This window comes from Salvelinus namaycush, chromosome 32 (genome assembly GCF_016432855.1).
Source record: "Salvelinus namaycush isolate Seneca chromosome 32, SaNama_1.0, whole genome shotgun sequence".
NCBI classification, from domain to species: domain Eukaryota; kingdom Metazoa; phylum Chordata; class Actinopteri; order Salmoniformes; family Salmonidae; genus Salvelinus; species Salvelinus namaycush.
In genome coordinates, this window is record NC_052338.1 from 35484907 (window position 1) to 35504499 (window position 19593).

The following is a 19593-nucleotide window of genomic DNA, read 5'->3' on the forward strand; positions in this document are numbered from 1 at the left end:
AAATCTGGCAGCTGATTTCATAGCTGAACCACTTACATATCTGTTCAATCTAACCCTGGAATGTAATGAAATTCCAAAGATCTGGAAATCAGCATTTGTCCTACCACTTTTAAAAGGGGGAGATACAACTTTTTAAATAATTATAGGCCAATCTCAAAGCTGTCACCCCTGGTGAAAATACTTGAAACCCTTGTGAGTGAACAGCTAAAATAGTTTTTATTTACTAATTCTATTTTATCAATGTACCAATCGGGCTTCAGGAAGAAGCATAGCACAATTACAGCAGCCATGAAGGTTTTAAATGATACCACTGAAGCCCTTGACAAAAAACAGCACTGTGTCTCACTTTTTATTGATCTCTCTAAGGCTTTTGATACAGTTGATCATGCTATACTGAGGCAGAGATTGTCTAGTGTAGGTCTTTCAGAGCATGCAGTTGCATGGTTTGCTAACTATCTGTCTGATAGAACTCAGTGCACTCAATTTGATGGGCTTATGTCTGTTAAATTGTCTGTCTTTAATGGTGTGCCCCAAGGCTCTGTACTTGGTCCTCTCTTATTCACTATTTATATAAATGATTTAGACAAAAATGTCCAAATGCGCAACTTCATTTTTATGCTGATGATACTGTTATTTACTGTTGTGCCTCGTCTCTTACAAAAGCTTTCCAGAACTTGCAAACTGCTTTTTATACTGTTCAACATACCTTGTGTCAATTGAAGCTTATCCTCAATACTGACAAAACTAAACTAATGGTGTTTTCTAAAGCAAGAAATAGACCTCTGAACCTTTCACCTGTTACTACCTGTCAGGGCAAGGAGATTGAGGTTGTAACCTCATATAAATATATTGGAATTTTAATTGATGACGGCCTCTATTTTAAATTGCATATTCAACAACTTACAAAAAAATTGAAGCTGAAATTGGGATTTTATTTTAGGAATAAGGCCTGTTTTTCTTTTGAAGCCAGAAGGAGGCTAGTATCAGCTACATTTATGCCTTTACTAGACTATGGGGATATTCTATATATGAATGCTTACGCTCAGTGTTTGAGATCAATTGACACCCTTTACCATGGCACTTTGAGATTTATTTTAAACTGCAAAACCCTTACGCACCACTGCACTTTGTATACCAGGGTTGGCTGGCCTTCTCTAGTCACATAAAGCCATTTTGGGTTTACTACCTTTTTATTTGGGCATTTTTATTGTTCAGAAATGTGGTGGGTACTCTCTTCGTTCGCTGGACTTTATCCTGCTAACTGTTCCAAATGTCCGAACTGAATTTGGTAAAAGGGCTTTTATGTACTCTGCGCCATCGTCTTGGAACGCCTTACAAAATACTTTTAAACTGGAAGAACTTGTCCCGATTGGTATTTTTAAATCACTGATGAATGATCTTGAGACTGATTCCCTGACCTGTCAATGTTTTTAATTTGCTGTTTTTGATTTTTGTTATACTCGTGTTAATTCTATGGTTTCTACTAGATTACTTGTAGTTTTTCATGTTGTTTGTCTGTAATTTTTGTAATGACTTGGTGCTGCCTATCTTGGCCAGGACGCTCTTGAAAAAGAGATTTTAAATCTCAATGAGCCCTTCCTGGTTAAATAAAGGTTAAATAAATAAATAAAAAGTACCGGAGCACCAAGTCTCAGTTCAAGAGGCTTCTAAACAGCTTCTACCTCCAAGCCATAAGGCTCCTGAACATCTAATCAAATGGCTACCCAGACTACTTGCATTGCCCCCCCCTTATTTTACACCGCTGCTACTCTCTGTTGTAATCTATGCATAGTCACTTTAATAACTCCACCTACATGTACATATTACCTCAATTAACTCGACTAGCCGGTGCCCCAGCACATTGACTCTGTACCGGAACCCCCTGTATATAGCCTCGCTATTGTTATTTTACTGATGCTTGCAGAAAATTATCCTTACAACAGCAACATTTTCTCTAAAATCTTATGATTTTAAAATGTTGATTACTTCTACATTCCACTATCGTTCACTTGATGATAAGACAAGATGTATTTCCTTTTGCTAATATATGAGTGTCCCCGGGTCGCCGGTTTGCCTGAGCGGGGGTCCTTAAGCACAAAACCTTTTGAAACCCCTGTCTTGTTGTACCAACCGTGTTCAGGCTTAGAGAGAGAAGGTAATGATATTGATGTTTTTAGCGTAGCATCCACTGAAGTTGATCATCTGAGGCTTATTACGTTTTCTGAAATGCTCGTCTGCAGAGGGGTTTCTACGGGGGGGGGGGGGGGGGTGTGTCACGTTCTGAACCTAGTTCTTGTGTTATTTCTTTGTTTTAGTTGGTCAGGACGTGAGTTGGGTGGGTTATCTATGTTTTGTGTTTCTATGTTGGGTTTCTCGTTTGGCCTGATATGGTTCTCAATCAGAGGCAGGTGTTAGTCATTGTCTCTGATTGGGAACCATATTTAGGTAGCCTGTTTTCTGTTGTGTTTTGTGGGTGGTTATTTCCTGTTTAGTGTTTTTGTGTTTCACCTTTCGGGACTGTTCGTTTGTCGGTTTATTGTTTTGTTTCAGTGTTCAGTTTTATTATTAAAAGATTATGGACACTTACCACGCTGCATCTTGGTCCTCTTCTTCTCCTCCAGACGAGGAACGTTACAGGGGGTTTAAAATGATCATTTCATACACTATTTTAAAATGTTTTTCTGCTCTTTTTCCTGTTTTCCTTCTCTGTTCCCTGTTCTATTGTTTATTCCAGAAGTTATTTTAAGTCTCTAACACGTTTCCGACAGGACAATGTTTTACACACACACACACACAGTCTTGTACAGCTAACCTTGTGGGGACATACAATTCAGTCCCATTCAACATCCTATTTTCCCTAACCCCTAACCCTATACCCAGCCCTAATCCTAACCCGTACTCTTACCCTAACCCTAACCCTAACCTTAACCCTAACCCTAACCCTAACCCTAACCCTAACCCAAAAGCCTAAACTTTATCCTAACCCTAAACCTAACCCTAGCTCCTAACCCTAACCCTACAACTAACCCTAGCTCCTAACCTTAATATTTAACTTAATTCTAACCCTAACACTAATTCTAACCTTAACCCTAAACCCCCTAGAAATAGCATTTGACCTTGTGGGGACTAACAAAATGTCCCCAGCTGGTCAACTATTTGTTCGTTTACTATTCTTGTAGGGACTTCTGGTCCCCACAAGAATAGTTAAACACGTCCACACACACACACACACACACACACACACACACACACACACACACACACACACACACACACACACACACACACACACACACACACACACACACACACTAAACCCACATACATGTTTTAATTACAGAGTAGCATTCAAATGTTGTCTTCTATCTTGTAATCCCATTTAACAGAGACAGACTGGGACCATAAATCAACCACAGCATTTCTGACACACCGACCCATTTTGTTTCTCGAGGCCACCATTATCAGCCAAATAATGATCATTTTGTGCAAACCCCCAATTTAGACAGGCCTAGTAGGCTAAAAAATGTACCAGCCCATCTGGCAAATGCCAGAATTGTCCTATCACCAATCCGCCACTGCCCTTAGATGTCTTTCCTTCTCTGTTATTCTTCCCTTTCTCCTGCTGGAAACAGAATTCATGAACTTTCACCTTTCCTGCTGGCTGTCAAGGCCACTAGAGGCCTTAGTTAATGTTAACTGTGCTTTGCTAACATTAGACTCTGCTAACATTAGACTCTGCTAACATTAGACTCTAATGCTTTTCTCTCTCTCTCTTTATCCTTTTCCGGCTCGGCAGTAGCTTTTCTTACCTTCACCCCCTCCTTGCCCCATCTCTCTCTCTCTCCCTCTTTCTCTCTCTCTCTCGCTCACACTCTCTCTCTCTCTCTCTCAGTACTGTTCCACGTGAATTGCATACCACTAGAAACTCAATCTCAGACTGGTGATGAGTTGCCCTGAATTAAAAACCTCTTGAAGCTAGGGGGCACTATTTTTATGTTTGGAAAAATAACGTTCCCAAAGTAAACGGCCTATTTCTCAGGCCTCCAATCCTTAATGTACCACCCTGAATATGTGTTGTTGACAATTTCCCTAGTTAGGAAGCAGTCCGTTTGGACATGGTGCTGAGTTTAGATAAGTCATATTATGTCTATATACAGTGTTGTAATGACGTGCAAACAGTTCAAGTACAAAAGGGGAAATAAACAAACATAAATATGGGTTGTATTTACAATGGTGTTTGTTCTTCACTGGTGGCCCTTTTCTTGTGGCAACAGGTCACACATCTTGCTGCTGTGATGGCACACTGTGATATTTCACCCAATAGATATGGGAGTTTATCAAAATTTGATTATCTCTCTCTCCCTATATAGTGCACTGCTTTTGAACAGTGACCATAGGGTAGTAGTGCACTATGTAGGGAACATGGCGCTATTTGGCATATATCAATCAGCTCTCATTAAAACCAGAATGTGGTGCTGAAATAGTCCCAAATGGCATGTTGTTCCTTACTACTTTTGACCAAGGCCTATAATGCACTGTTGTGTGTGTGTCACCCTATCACTTATTCACCCATCGCTTATTCACCCTATCGCTTATTCGTCATATCACTTATTCACCCTATCACTTATTCACCCATCGCTTATTCACCCTATCGCTTATTCGTCATATCACTTATTCACCCTATCACTTATTCACCCTATCACTTATTCACTCTATCCGTTATTCACCATATCACTTAATCACCATATCACTTATTCACTCTATCATGTATTCACCCTATCACTTATTCACCATATCACTTAATCACCATATCACTTATTCATCATATCACTTAATCACCATATCACTTATTCACCCTATCACTTATTCACCCTATCACTTATTCACCATATCACTTAATCACCATATCACTTATTCATCATATCACTTAATCACCATATCACTTATTCACCCTATCACTTATTCACCCTATCACTTATTCATCATATCACTTATTCATCATATCACTTATTCACCCTATCACTTATTCACCATATCACTTATTCATCATATCACTTATTCACCATATCACTTATTCATCATATCACTTAATCACCATATCACTTATTCACCCTATCACTTATTCATCATATCACTTATTCACTCTATCCGTTATTCACCATATCACTTATTCACCCTATCACTTAATCACAATATCACTTATTCACCCTATCACTTATTCACCCTATCACTTATTCATCATATCACTTAATCACCATATCACTTATTCACCCTATCACTTATTCACCATATCACTTATTCATCATATCACTTATTCACTCTATCCGTTATTCACCCTATCACTTAATCACCATATCACTTATTCATTCTATCACTTATTCACCCTATCACTTATTCACCCTATCACTTATTCATCATATCACTTATTCATCATATCACTTAATCACCATATCACTTATTCATTCTATCACTTATTCACCCTATCACTTATTCACCATATCACTTATTCATCATATCACTTATTCACTCTATCCGTTATTCACCCTATCACTTAATCACCATATCACTTATTCATTCTATCACTTATTCACCCTATCACTTATTCACCCTATCACTTATTCATCATATCACTTAATCACCATATCACTTATTCATTCTATCACTTATTCACCCTATCACTTATTCACCATATCACTTATTCATCATATCACTTATTCACTCTATCCGTTATTCACCCTATCACTTAATCACCATATCACTTATTCATTCTATCACTTATTCACCCTATCACTTATTCACCCTATCACTTATTCATCATATCACTTAATCACCATATCACTTATTCATTCTATCACTTATTCACCCTATCACTTATTCACCATATCACTTATTCATCATATCACTTATTCACTCTATCCGTTATTCACCCTATCACTTAATCACCATATCACTTATTCATTCTATCACTTATTCACCCTATCACTTATTCACCCTATCACTTATTCACCATATCACTTATTCATCATATCACTTAATCACCATATCACTTATTCACCCTATCACTTATTCATCATATCACTTAATCACCATATCACTTATTCATTCTATCACTTATTCACCCTATCACTTATTCATTCTATCACTTAATCACCATATCACTTATTCATTCTATCACTTATTCACCCTATCACTTATTCACCCTATCACTTATTCACCCTATCACGTATTCACCCTATCACTTATTCATCATATCACTTAATCACCATATCACTTATTCATTCTATCACTTATTCACCCTATCACTTATTCATTCTATCACTTAATCACCATATCACTTATTCATTCTATCACTTATTCACCCTATCACTTATTCACCCTATCACTTATTCACCCTATCACTTATTCACCCTATCACGTATTCACCCTATCACGTATTCACCCTATCACTTATTCACCCTATCACTTATTCACCCTATCACGTATTCACCCTATCACGTATTCACTCTACTTGAGTGATAGGTACAAACCTAGATGATGTACATAATGTACATTTATATTGAGTAGTTTGTAAGGATGGTGAATTAATACTGCAAAAAAAGTGGTTGTTTTTTCATGTTATTTGATTAAGAAAAATATTTAATTTGATGTGAATGTTTTGTGTCTTTGCCCATAACGTCACACCTTTCGATGTAAATGTTTGAAAACAGGGTTTTGTTCTTTCTGGATTCCATTAGAATGACATCACAGAGAAAGGTACAGGGTTTTGTTCTTTCTGGATTCCATTAGAATGACATCACAGAGAAAGGTACGGGGTTTTGTTCTTTCTGGATTCCATTAGAATGACATCACAGAGAAAGGTACGGGGTTTTGTTCTTTCTGGATTCCATTAGAATGACATCACAGAGAAAGGTACGGGGTTTTGTTCTTTCTGGATTCCATTAGAATGACATCACAGAGAAAGGTACGGGGTTTAGTTCTTTCTGGATTCCATTAGAATGACATCACAGAGAAAGGGACACGGCCTCAACTCTTACAATTCCAACTATTGAATCCAGCAAGATACTGTTCTTAATTTTTCCAACGACCTTTTTTGCCAAAGCAGAGATGGCGAATTTTTGGGGGGTAGGGATGTGCTACAGACATCTATTTCAGTCCACTAATACTAGTAAAGGCCCAGGGCACTACTTTTGTAAAAAAAAAAAACATATATTAAAAAAATATATACAGTATATATTTGTATTAATATATATGTTTAATTCTGAATTTTCAGGAGTACAGCACCCTCAGCACCTCTACTTCCTGCGGCTATGAACTGAAGGCAAAGGGACTGAAAAGGAGTGAACAAGTGCAGACTAAAGGCAAAGGGACTGAAAAGGAGTGAACAAGTGCAGACTGAAGGCAAAGGGACTGAAAAGGAGTGAACAAGTGCAGACTAAAGGCAAAGGGACTGAAAAAGAGTGAACAAGTGCAGACTGAAGGCAAAGGGACTGAAAAGGAGTGAACAAGTGCAGACTGAAAGCAAAGGGACTGAAAGGGAGTGAACAAGTGCAGACTGAAGGCAAAGGGACTGAAAGGGAGTGAACAAGTGCAGACTGAAGGCAAAGGGACTGAAAGGGAGTGAACAAGTGCAGACTGTAGGCAAAGGAGTGATTTATCATATATGGAACTGCACGCACTTGCCAAGAAAAAGTAAATCCTTCTTTTATGAGCCAATTGTTATTCAGTTGACACAGCATCCATTTTGTCAATGACAAGAGCAATCAGGACAACCATGCAGCCCCCAGTGCTAACAACATAGGCGGTGTTCCAAATGGCAGGGGCTCTGGTCAAAAGTAGTGCACTTCATAGGGAATAGGGTGCCATTTGGGATATACCCATGGAAATGGTCAGAGATAGATCAGCTTGAGTGCTGAGAGTTAAAAAGAGGACGTAAACGCCACGACCTCCCATAAGCATTCACTGCCGACCAAATTTACATTTCATTTATTTAAAATGGATTCATGCTCGGGTACACACAGGAAAAATTAAAAATTACAGGAGTCAAAGTACTCAAACATTTAGTATTTGTCCCATATTCGGTAGCGTGCAATGACTACATCAAGCTTGTGACTCTACAAACTTGTTGTATGCATTTACAATTTGTTTTGGTTTTGTTTCAGATTATTTTGTGCCCACTAGAAATTAATGTTAAATAATATATTGCATCATTTTGGAGTCACTTCTATTGTAAATAAGAATATAATATGTGTCACGCCCTGATATGTTTCACCTGTCTTTGTGATTGTCTCCACCTCCCTCCAGGTGTCGCCCATCTTCCCCATTATCCTTTGTGTATTTTTACTTGTTTTCTCTGTTTGTCTGTTGCCAGTTTGTATTGTCTTGTCAAGCTTACCCGCGTGTTTTGTAGCCGGTGATGATAGTGAGGAAGGTTTTTGATGCCCCATTCTCCAGGCGATAGGCCACCCGGAAGCTAATCCAGCTTCGGCAGGACTCCCGCAGTGTAGCTGATTATGCTGTGGATTTCCGCACGTTGGCAGCGGAGAATGCGTGGAATCAAGAGGCACTGTTCGACATGTTCCTGCACGGCGTCTCTGTGGAGGTCAAGGACGAGCTTGCAGCCCAGGAGTTACCTACGGAGCTCGATTCCCTCATCGCTTTGACCATCCGTATTAATGGGCGATTACGGGAATGATGGAGGGAGAGGAAATTTGATTTTGCTCGCACGCCCAGGGATCCCACCTTGCCTCCAAGTCATCCCAGAAGCTCGAGACGGTCTCGTTGCCGAGAGAACCCGAGGCTTTCCGACCTGCCGAAGGGCTGCCGAAGATGGCCGAGTTCCTGCTTCCCCTGCTCGCACCCATTTCCTTGCCATTTTGCTGTGGGGAGACCAGTCCAAATCTCTCTGGGTTCTCATTGACTCTGGGGGCGACGAGGGCTTTTTGGACACTACCCTGGCGTCCGAGCTGAACATCCCCACTCAGCACCTCTCCATTCCCATGGACGTTAGAGTGCTGGACGGACGCTCTATAGGCCGAGTCACCAACAACACCACTCCCATCCACCTACGGTTGTCAGGTAATCACAGCGAGGCTATCCAGTTTCTGATCATAAAGTCCCCTTTGATTTCCGTGGTATTGGGATTCTCCTGGCTCCAACAACAAAATTCCCTCATTAACTGGTCCACTGGTGCCATCATGGACTGGAGCCCATTCTGCCACACCCATTGCCTGAAGTCAGCACAACCTGCCACTCGGAAGGTGCCCCGGACCTCTCCGCCATTCCCGTGGAGTATCAGGACCTCCGGGAGGTGTAACAAGGCCATGGCCACGTCGCTTCTGCCGCACCGACCCTATGACTGCGGGATTTACCTTCTCTCTAGCACCACGCCGCCCCAGGGACGTCTGTACTCTCTGTCGGGACCGGAGACCATGGTTATCGATACCTACATTGGGGACTCCCTAGCTGCTGGATTTATCCATCCCTCTTCCTCTCCCGCCGGCACACCGTTCTTCTTTGTGGAGAAAAAGGACAAGACCCTGCGCCCGTGCATTGACTACCGGGGACTCAATGACTTTATGGTTAAGGACCGTTACCCGCTACCACTCATCGTCTCGTCCTTCAGGGGGCCAGTGTTTTTTCCAAGCTGGATCCATGGAAGAACTACCACCTGGTGTGGATACGAGAGGGAGATGAGTGGAAGACCGCCTTCAACACAGCCAGTGGCCACTACGATTATCTGATCATAACCTTTGGCCTCACCAACGCCCCTACCGTGTTCCAGGCTCTGGTGAACGATGGTCTCCGCAACATGTTGAACTGGTTCGTCTTCGTCTACATTGATGACATCCTCGTCTTCTCCCGGTCCCCTCAAGAACACGTCCTCCACGTCCGGCAAGTCCTTCAACGCCTTCTGGAGAATCAGCTATTTGTGAAGGCGGAGAAGTGAGAGTTCCATTGCTCCACCGTCCCCTTTCTGGTTTACATCATCTCTGCTGGGAGTGTCCAGATGGATCCCAGAAAGGTGAGAGCAGTGATGGATTGGCCTCAGCCTACATCCAGGGTGCAGCGGAAACGTTTCCTGGGGATCGCCAACTTCTATCACCGCTTTATCCAGGGGTACAGCACCATGGCTTCCCCCTGTCAGCACTCACCTTGCCCAAGGTTCCGTTCATGTGGTCTCCAGCTGCTGACCGGGCATTCCGGGACCTCAAAAAATTACTTCACCACAGCTCCCATCCTGGTTCATCTGGACCCATCTTGCCAGTTCATGGTGGAGGCCGATGCTTCGGACACCGGAGTGGGGCCTGTCCTGTCCCAGTGTTCCACTCTTGACCTCAAGCTACATCCCTGCGCTTTCTTCTCCCATTGCCTCAATGACACGGAAAGGAAATACGATGTGGGGAATCACGAGCTTCTCGCTGTGAAGATGGCGTTGGAGGAATGGAGGCACTGGCTGGAGGGGGGGTTCATCATGTGGACTGACCACAAGAACCTAAAGTATCTCTGCACCGCCAAGCGCCTCAACTCCAGGCAAGCCAGATGGGCCCTGCTGTTCACATGGTTCAACTTCTCCCTCTCGTACCGGCAGGGATCCAAAAATGTCAAGCCGGATGCACTGTCCCTCCGCTATAGCCCCACGACTACTACCCCGGAACCCGAGCCCATCCTTCCCAACTCATGCCTGGCGACGGCACTCAGCTGGGGAACACGGAAGCAGGTCCGTGAGGCGCAGCGTTCCCAGCCATACCCCCCCCCCAAACCCCTGATAACCAGATGTTCGTTCCTGACAGCGCCCACTCCGCAGTCCTGAAGTGGGCCCACTCCTCCAGGCTGGCCTGCCACCCGGGTGCTCGTCGGACCCTGGCCTTTGAGCGACAGCGCTTTTGGTGGCCCACCATGGGCCCTGACGTCTCCGCATTCGTCGCTGCTTGCACAGTGTGTGCCCTGAACAAGACTCCTCAGCAAGATCCGGCTGGCCATCTGCAACCTCTGTCTGTCCCTCACTGTCCCTGGTCCCACATATCCCTGGATTTCGTCATGGTCTCCCCCCGTCTGAGGGCAACAATCTCAATCTCATTGAGCACGTCTGGGACCTGTTGGATCGGAGGGTGAGGGCTAGGGCCATTCCCCCCAGAAATGTCCGGGAACTTGCAGGTGCCTTGGTGGAAGAGTGGTGTAACATCTCACAGCAAGAACTGGTAGATCTGGTTCAGTCCATGAGGAGGAGATGCACTGCAGTACTTAATGCAGCTGGTGGCCACACCAAATACTGACTGTTACTTTTGATTTTGACCCCCCCTTTGTTCAGGGACACATTATTCCATTCCTGTTAGTCACATGTCTGTGGAACTTGTTCAGATTATGTCTCAGTTGTTGAATCTTATGTTCATAGAAATATTTACACATGTTAAGTTTGATGAAAATAAACGCAGTTGGCAGTGAGAGGACGTTTCTTTTTTTGCTGAGTTTATGAGTATAAAAGTACTTAAACATTTAATATTTATAATCCTAGCACACAATGACAAGATCAAGCTCGTGATTCTAGAAACTTGTTGGATGCGTTTTCAGATTGTTTTGGTTGTGTTTCAGATCTTCTTTTTGCCCAAAATAAATTAGGCTAATTGTAAAGTCACTTTTATTGTAAATAAGAATTTAATATGTTTCTGAAACACTTCAACATGAATGTGGATGCTACCATGATTACGGGTAATCCTAAATGAATCGTGAATAATTATGAGTGAGAAAGTTACATATGTATACCAGATACCCTCAAGATATGCTTTCCTCTGACCATTACCAATAACAGGGAGGGTTAGAATTTTGGGGGGATATGATATTCATCACGGATCATTATTCATGTTTAATTTATAATTTTCCGTAATCATGGTAGCATCCCCATTAATGTAGAAGTGTTTAGAAACATATGATCAGTTTTCAGGTAAGAGCCAAATGTAGAAACGTTGAATAAACAAATGTGTAATAGTCTAAGGGGCAAGCAAGAGACCAAAACTGGGAGGACTAGGAAAAAACTGAGACTAGGAAAACACGTGGGTAAGCTTGACAAGACAAGACGAACTGGCAACAGACGAACAGAGAACACTGGTATTAAATACACAAGAGGTAATGGGAAAGACAGATGGGCGACACCTAGAGGGGGGTGGAGACAATAACAAGGACAGGTGAAACAGATCAGGGCGTGATGAGAATGAGATTGAGGCTCTTTGCTGGCCATGGCAGAACACTGACATTCCTGTCTTGCAGAGAATCACGCACAGAACGAGCAGTATGGCTGGTGGTATTGTCATGCTGGAGGGTCATGTCAGGATGAGCCTGCAAGAATGGTACCACATGAGGGAGGAGGATGTCTTCCCTGTAACGCACAGCGTTGAGATTGCCTGCAATGACAACAAGCTCAGTCCGATGATGCTGTGACACACCGCCTCAGACCATGATGGACCCTCCACCTCCAAATCGATCCCACTCCAGAGTACAGGTCTCGGTGTAACGCTCATTCCTTTGACAATAAACCCAAATCCGGTGAGACAAAACCGTGACTCGTCAGTGAAGAGCACTTTTTCCCAGTCCTGTCTGGTCCAGTGACGGTGGGTTTGTGCCCATAGGGGACGTTGTTTGCTGGTAATGTCTGGTGAGGACCTGCCTTACAACAGGCCTACAAGCCCTCAGTCCAGCTTCTCTCAGCCTATTGCGGACAGTCTGAGCACTGATGGAGGGATTGTGCGTTCCTGGTGTAACTCGGGCAGTTGTTGTTGTCATCCTGTACCTGTCCCGCATGTGTGATGTTCGGATGTACCGATCCTGTGCAGGTGTTGTTACACGTGGTCTGCCACTGAGAGGACGATCAGCTGTCCGTCCTTTCTCCCTGTAGCGCTGTCTTAGGCGTCTCACAGTACGGACATTGCAATTTATTGCCCTGGCCACATCTTCAGTCCTCATCAAATCAAATCAAATGTATTTATGTAGCCCTTCGTACATCAGCTAATATCTCGAAGTGCTGTACAGAAACCCAGCCTAAAACCACAAAAAGCAAGCAATGCAGGTGTGGAAGCACGGTGGCTAGGAAAAACTCCCTAGAAAGGCCAAAACCTAGGAAGAAACCTAGAGAGGAACCAGGCTATGAGGGGTGGCCAGTCCTCTTCTGGCTGTGCCGGGTGGAGATTATAACAGAACATGGCCAAGATGTTCAAATGTTCATAAATGACCAGCATGGTCAAATAATAATAATCACAGTAGTTATCGAGGGTGTAGCAAGTCAGCACCTCAGGAGTAAATGTCAGTTGGCTTTTCATAGCCGATCATTAAGAGTATCTCTACCGCTCCTGCGGTCTCTAGAGAGTTGAAAACAGCAGGTCTGGGACAGGTAGCACGTCCGGTGGACAGGTCAGGGTTCCATAGCCGCAGGCAGAACAGTTGAAACTAGAACAGCAGCAAGGCCAGGTGGACTGGGGACAGCAAGGAGTCATCATGCCCGGTAGTCCTGACGCATGGTCCTAGGGCTCAGGTCCTCCGAGAGAGAGAAAGAAAGAGAAAAGAGAAAATAAAGAGAAAAGGAGAGAATTAGAGGGAGCATACTTAAATTCACACAGGACACCGGATAAGACAGGAGAAGTACTCCAGATATAACCAACTGACCCTAGCCCCCCGACACATAAACTACTGCAGCATCAATACTGGAGGTTGAGACAGGAGGGGTCAGGAGACACTGTGGCCCCATCCGATGATATCCCCGGACAGGGCCAAACAGGAAGGATATAACCCCACCCACTTTGCCAAAGCACAGCCCCCCGCACGACTAGAGGGATATCTTCAACCACCAACTTACAATCCTGAGACAAGGCCGAGTATAGCCCACAAAGATCTCCGCCACAGCACAAACCAAGGGGGGGCGCCAACCCAGACAGGAAGATCTCGTCAGTAACTCAACCCACTCAAGTGACACACCCCTCCTAGGGACGGCATGAAAGAGCACCAGTAAGCCAGTGACTCAGCCCCTGTAATAGGGTTAGAGGCAGAGAATCCCAGTGGAGAGAGGGGAACCGGCCAGGCAGAGACAGCAAGGGCGGTTCGTTGCTCCAGAGCCTTTCCGTTCACCTTCACACTCCTGGGCCAGACTACACTCAATCATATGACCTACTGAAGAGATAAGTCTTCAGTAAAGACTTAAAGGTTGAGACCGAGTCTGCGTCTCTCACATGGGTAGGCAGACCATTCCATAAAAATGGAGATCTATAGGAGAAAGCCCTGCCTCCAGCTGTTTGCTTAGAAATTCTAGGGACAATTAGGAGGCCTGCGTCTTGTGACCGTAGCGTACGTGTAGGTATGTACGGCAGGACCAACTCGGAAAGATAGGTAGGAGGAAGCCCATGTAAAGCTTTATAAGTTAACAGTAAAACCTTGAAATCAGCCCTTGCCTTAACAGGAAGCCAGTGTAGGGAAGCTAGCACTGGAGTAATATGATCAAATTTATTGGTTCTAGTCAGGATTCTAGCAGCCGTATTTAGCACTCACTGAAGTTTATTTTGTGCTTTATCTGGGTAGCCGGAAAGTAGAGCATTGCAGTAGTCTAACCTAGAAGTAACAAAAGCATGGATGAATTTTTCTGCATCATTTTTGGACAGAAAATTTCTGATTTTTGCAATGTTACGTAGATGGACAAAAGCTGTCCTTGAAACAGTCTTGATAATGTTCGTCAAAAGAGAGATCAGGGTCCAGAGTAACGCCGAGGTCCTTCACAGATTTATTTGAGACGACTTTACAACCATGAAGATTAATTGTCAGATTTAACAGAAGATCTCTTTGTTTCTTGGGACCTAGAACAAGCATCTCTGTTTTGTCCGAGTTTAAAAGTAGAACGTTTTCAGCCATCCACTTCCTTATGTCTGAAACACAGGCTTCTAGTGAGGGCAATTTTGGGGCTTCACCATGTTTCATTGAAATGTACAGCTGTGTGTCATCCGCATAGCAGTGAAAGTTAACATTATGTTTTCGAATGACATCCCCAAGAGGTAAAATATAGAGTGAAAACAATAGTGGTCCTAAAATGGAACCTTGAGGACAACAGAAATGAACAGTTGATTTGTCAGAGGACAAACCATTCACAGAGACAAACTGATATCTTTCCGACAGATAAGATCTAAACCAGGCCAGAACTTGTCCGTGTAGACCAATTTGGGTTTCCAGTCTCTCCAAAAGAATGTGGTGATCGATGGTATCAAAGGCAGCACTAAGGTCTAGCAGCACGAGGACAGATGCAGAGCCTCGGTCTGACGCCATTAAAAGGTAATTTACCACCTTCACAAGTGCAGTCTCAGTGCTATGATGGGGTCTAAAACCAGACTGAAGCATTTCGTATACATTGTTTGTTTTCAGGAAGGCAGTGAGTTGCTGCGCAACAGCTTTTTCTAAAATTTTTGAGAGGAATGGAAAATTCGATATAGGCCGATAGTTTTTTATATTTTCTGGGTCAAGGTTTGGCTTTTTCAAGAGAGGCTTTATCACTGCCACTTTTAGTGAGTTTGGTACACATCCGGTGGATAGAGAGCTGTTTATTATGTTCAACATAGGAGGGCCAAGCACATGAAGCAGCTCTTTCAGTAGTTTAGTTGGAATAGGATCCAGTATGCAGCTTGAAGGTTTAGAGGCCATGATCATTTTCATCATTGTGTCAAGAGATATAGTACCAAAACACTTAAGTGTCTCTCTTGATCCTAGGTCCTGGAAGAGTTGTGCAGGATTAGGACAGCTAAGCTTTGGAGGAATATGCAGATTTAAAGAGGAGTCCGTAATTTGCTTTCTAATGATCATGATCTTTTCCTCAAAGAAGTTCATGTATTTATTACTGCTGAAGTGAAAGCCATCCTCACTTGGGGAATGCTGCTTTTTAGTTAGCTTTGCAACAGTATCAAAAAGAAATTTTGGATTGTTCTTATTTTCCTCAATTAAGTTGGAAAAGTAGGATGATCGAGCAGCAGTGAGGGCTCTTCGATACTGCACGGTACAGTCTTTCCAAGCTAGTCGGAAGACTTCCAGTTTGGTGTGGCGCCATTTCCGTTCCAATTTTCTGGAAGCTTGCTTCAGAGCTTGGGTATTTTCTGTATACCAGGGAGCTAGTTTCTTATGACAAATGTTTTTAGTTTTTAGGGGTGCAACTGCATCTAGGGTATTGCGCAAGGTTAAATTGAGTTCCTCAGTTAGGTGGTTAACTGATTTTTGTCCTCTGACGTCCTTGGGTAGGCAGAAGGAGTCTGGAAGGGCATTAAGGAATCTTTGTGTTGTCTGAGAATTTATAACACAACTTTTGATGCTCCTTGGTTGGGGTCTGAGCAGATTATTTGTTGCGATTGCAAACGTAATAAAATGGTGGTCCGATAGTCCAGGATTATGAGGAAAAACATTAAGATCTACAACATTTATTCCATGGGACAAAACTAGGTCCAGAGTATGACTGTGGCAGTGAGTAGGTCCAGAGACATGTTGGACAAAACCCACTGAGTCGATGATGGCTCCGAAAGCCTTTTGGAGTGGGTCTGTGGACTTTTCCATATGAATATTAAAATCAACAAAAATTTGAATATTATCTGCTATAACTACAAGGTCCAATAGGAATTCAGGGAACTCAGTGAGGAACGCTGTATATGGCCCAGGAGGCCTGTAAACAGTAGCTATAAAAAAGTGATTGAGTAGGCTGCATAGATTTCATGACTAGAAGCTCAAAAGACAAAAACGTCATTTTTTGGGGGGTAAATTGAAATTTGCTATCGTAAATGTTAGCAACACCTCCGCCTTTGCGGGATGCACGGGGGATATGGTCACTAGTGTAACCAGGAGGTGAGGCCTCATTTAACACAGTAAATTCATCAGGCTTAAGCCATGTTTCAGTCAGGCCAATCACATCAAGATTATGATCAGTGATTAGTTCATTGACTATAACTGCCTTTGAAGTGAGGGATCTAACATTAAGTAGCCCTATTTTGAGATGTGAGGTATCACGATCTCTTTCAATAATGGCAGGAATGGAGGAGGTCTTTATCCTAGTAAGATTGCTAAGGCGAACACCGCCATGTTTAGTTTTGCCCAACCTAGGTCGAGGCACAGACACAGTCTCAATGGGGATAGCTGAGCTGACTACACTGACTATGCTAGTGGCAGACTCCACTAAGCTGGCAGGCTGGCTAAGAGCCTTCAATTGAGAGATGGAACGGAGCTGCCTCTCACGTGAACGCGCGTGTTGAATGCATGGTCACCTCATGGCACCTCATGCTAAATTCTGTCTCCTTCGACCCCCCTTCACACTAGAGTCATCAGACAAAGTTATATTGACTGTTGACATCTAGTGGAAGCCGTAGGAAGTGAAAACCCATCCATATCTCTCTGTATTTTGAATAAGAGCTTGGTTGAAAATATGGCACCCCCAGAAAAAATCTAAACAGGAAGTGGAACTTCTCAGGTTTTTGCCTGCCATATGAGTTCTGTTATACTCACAGACATAATTCAAACAGTTTTAGAAACTTTAGAGTGTTTTCTATCCAATACTAATAATAATATGCATATATTAGCAACTGAGACTGAGGAGCTGGCCGTTTACAATGGGCACCTTTCATCCAAGCTACTCAATACTGCCCCTGCAGCCATAAGAAGTTCAACCCTTTACAATGAAGATCTGTGAATTTATTTTGATTTTTACGAACTATCTGAAAGACAGGGACATTTCTTTTTTGCTGAGTTTTTAAGTGAATTTGTTCCAATACTTTCGGTCCTCTAAAATGGGGGGACTATGTACAAAAAAGTGCTGTAATATCTAAATGGTTCACCTGATATGGATGAAAATACTCTCAAATTAAAGCAGTCTGCACTTTAACGTCATAGTCATTGTATAATTTCAAATCCAAAGTGCTGGAGTACAGAGCCAAAACAACCAAAAATGTGACACTGCCCCAATACTTGTTTCAGCTGTCCTTGTGATTTTCTCCACCCCCCCACGGTGTCGTTTATTTTCCCCAGTGTATTTATCACTGTGTTTCCTGTCTCTCTGGGCCGGTGTATTTATCCCTGTGTTTCCTGTCTCTCTGTGCCAGTTCGTCTTGTTTGTTTCCAAGTCAACCAGCGTTTTTCCTGTTCTCCTGCTTTTTGCATTCTCCTTTTTCTAGTCCTCCCGGTTTTGACCCTTGCCTGTTTATGGACTCTGTAACCGCCTGCCTGACCATTCTGTCTGCCTTGACCACAAACCTGTCTGCCACTCTGTACCTCCTGGACTCTGATCTGGTTTTGACCTTTTTGCCTGTCCACGACCATTCTCTTGCCTATTCCCTTTGGATTAATACACATTGTAAGACTCCAACCATCTTGCTCCTGTATCTGCATGTGGGTCTCGCCTTGTGCCCTGATAACTTTTTGACATCACTGTAGCAGGGACCTATTCAGATAGGGTGCAACATGACAGATCATTCAGATAGAAGTGTATTGAGAGGCGTAGAATACGGAAACTAGTCAGCTGCTCGGTAGCCTACATAAGAGTTATATCTACTTCACTTTTACTGGCTTTATTGTCAGAGACAGTATCATGTACACAAATAAAATCTAGTGGTTCCACATATTGTTATGATATTCTGGCTGCTTCCACGCCAATCCATCAATAACCCTTTACGAGAGAGAGAGAGAGAAAGAGAGAATTGTTCCAGAAATTGTTCTGAGCGAGAGAAAATATCTCAAATGATCTGAATGTTGCAACACACCGCAAGGCACTCAGAGCCCTATATATCAATGTTTGGCCTTTGCTGAACCGATGAGTTAAATCCATTCTGAGAACGCAGAACTGGCCTTACATCGATATCTGGGAGCAACATGGGAGGCGCGCAACAACATTCAGAACCCTGGGAGTAGGTGGAGCCAGCGGCGAGCAGTGGCGACCAGTGGCGACCAGTGGCGATCAGTGGCGACCAGCGGCGACCAGCGGCGACCAGTGGCGACCAGTGGCGATCAGCGGCGATCAGCGGCGACCAGCGGCGATCAGCGGCGACCAGCGGCGACCAGCGGCGATCAGCGGCGACCGGTGGAGAGCCCGGGCGATCAGCGGCGACCAGCGGCGATCAGCGGCGACCAGTGGCGACCAGCGGCGATCAGCGGCGACCGGTGGAGAGCCCGGGCGATCAGCGGCGACCAGCGGCGATCAGCGGCGACCAGTGGCGACCAGCGGCGATCAGCGGCGACCGGTGGCGACCAGCGGCGACCAGCGGCGACCAGCGGCGACCAGTGGCGATCAGTGGCGACCAGCGGCGACCAGCGGCGACCAGCGGCGACCAGCGGCGACCAGCGGCGACCAGCGGCGATCAGCGGCGACCAGCGGCGATCAGCGGCGACCAGTGGCGACCAGCGGCGATCAGCGGCGACCGGTGGAGAGCCCGGGCGATCAGCGGCGACCAGCGGCGACCAGTGGCGACCAGCGGCGATCAGCGGCGACCGGTGGAGAGCCCGGGCGATCAGCGGCGACCAGCGGCGATCAGCGGCGACCAGCGGCGACCAGCGGCGACCAGCGGCGACCAGTGGCAGAGCCCCACCTGTTTTGAGCTCCACGTTTTA